This window comes from Triticum dicoccoides, chromosome 6B, assembly GCF_002162155.2.
Source record: "Triticum dicoccoides isolate Atlit2015 ecotype Zavitan chromosome 6B, WEW_v2.0, whole genome shotgun sequence".
Classification (NCBI taxonomy): domain Eukaryota; kingdom Viridiplantae; phylum Streptophyta; class Magnoliopsida; order Poales; family Poaceae; genus Triticum; species Triticum dicoccoides.
The window spans coordinates 193861215-193863560 of record NC_041391.1 but is presented as its reverse complement, the minus strand read 5'-3'; positions in this window follow the sequence as shown (position 1 = coordinate 193863560).

Here is a 2346-nt window from a genome sequence, read left to right as displayed (position 1 = left end):
TGAATTGCTTTGTGTCATGTAGAATCCAAAGTTATTGCATGGATTGCTTTGTGTAGAAATTGTAGCCAGTGATAATTACTGGTGTAGAAATCCCCTAATTTTGTGTAGAAATTGTACCTAGTGACAATTACTAGTGTAGAAATTGTAGCTTTGTCTAGAAATTTTATTTATTTGTGTATGCATTTACTAGTGTACAAAGTATTTATATACTTGGGCCCCAACCTGTCGCCCCATCCGCTTGTACCTACTTGTTAAATTACTGTGGATTTTCAATACTTTAAACTTTTTAATACTTCGCTATCAAACACACCCTTAGTTTCAATTATATTATATGGAGAATGGAGCAGCCGCCACCATGTCCAGTGTGCAAGTCAATGTGCGCAACCGACCTTTCAAGTGGCACAATGTTTGTCATCTACTTCCAGACGTGCTTTGTTCCTGCAGCGGTAACGCATTACATGAACCTTCTATAACAGTTTTTCCTTTTGTTTTTCTTGCTATTTCCCGTAATACAATGCGTTTTTTACACAGATCGTCCCTTGCAATGTAAGAATGGAGTTCAATGAGCTCATTACCGAAGACACTGTGATCTTTGACGCTCCAGGGGGGCCCTACACTATAGAGGTCCACAAGGGACAAAAAACATCCCAAATTGGAGGAGATGAATGGAATCGTTTCATCAACCACATGCATCTCGGTGGGGGTGAACTTATCAGCTTCTCCTTCAGGAGACAAACTCCAAGGCTCTATGCCAAAGGAATTAGGCTAAGCGAGGACGAATCGAGCAACCTCTGGTACATACTTCCTCCATGTGATGACTACGTCAAGATGCCATATACATATACATATACATCTGGGCTATTTTGTTTCGCGAAACAAAATATTATTTTGTTACCCTACTTGAACTGACGGTTTCAGGTGGTTCTACTGATGATCTTGAGCGGTTGAACTGATGCTTTCAGTTCTGTTTAACAGATCGTCTTCTTTAGTTTAATTTTTTTTGCAATTATTTTGTTAGAACATGGCGTGTAATATATCGTTTGAAAGATCTTGACAACTATATTTCAAGTATATTGAAAGTTTCTGCAAAATCATTATGGTTTAAGAGTAGTTTTGAAAAAACCGTTTTTTCAAAACTGAAAACGTGAATCATATTTTGGACTCAATTTTTAAACCGTTTGTCGGAATTGAGAAAACAAGATTGCATTGGAAAGCTGGTGAAAATACGCATCTTCCATATATCTATTTTTTTTCTAATTCTATATGATTTAAACATAATTTGAAAAATGGTGAAATTCTGGGCGAAATGTATTTTCGCGATTTTTTGCAAACGGTTTGTCGGATTGACCCAAATGATACGGCGCTGGAAAGCTATGGAAAATGCGCAAATTTTTTGTATTGAAATGTTTTTTCTAATTCCTTACGATTTAAAAACGAATTCGAATACGATCAAATTTGATTTCGAACACGTTTTTTTAAAAGTTTGTCGAAATGAGGCAAATAATATACCATTGCAAAGATATCGAAAATACGAAACTTAATCATGTTGAACATTTTCTTAAATTCACAACTTTTGAAGAGTAATTTGGATTACGGTGAGACCCATCGTGCTATTTTTCTATCAGAAAAAATAGAGTACTTGTACTGATCTACGTGTGCGTTTGTACTGATGCATTCTTCGGAGAGTAATTTTGAAAAGGTTTCGAAAAAAGAGTACTTGAACTAATGTTTGCATGGGTTTGTACTAAACGTGTTTTCACTAACTAGACTTTGCTCTGTTTTGGGTAATATTTTTGCTCGTAAGTTTTCAATGGTTTATTGTATCGTCGCCCCTGTACTTGCATGGTTTATATCATTGAACTGAATGATATTTTTTCAAAAAGAAAATGTTTTTTTATTATTTTTTTGAAATAAACATTTTTTTACAACGATGTTCTGGACTTCTCTTATTTTACGAGTTGTACTTTTCTCATTTGAATTGCATGTGATTTCTTTTTGCTTGAACTTTTACAAGTTGAATTTTTGTCATTTCTTTTATTCTGAACGGACCACCATTTTTAACTCTTACTGATCAATATTTTTAATCCAACCATTTTTCCTTTGTAGGACGGATGAATATATGTTTGGGAAAAAGCGTACTTGAACGGATGTATGTATGGTTTTGTACTGAGCGTGTTTTCACATACTAGACTTTACTATGTATTTTCGGTATAAATTTCCTGTTTTCTTTTGAACTCAACATTGTTTTGCGACGATATTATGAACTTCTCTCATTTTACCACTTGAACTTTTACCATTTTGAATTTGGATGGTTTTTTGTTTGAGCTTTTTTTCAAACTTATCTGG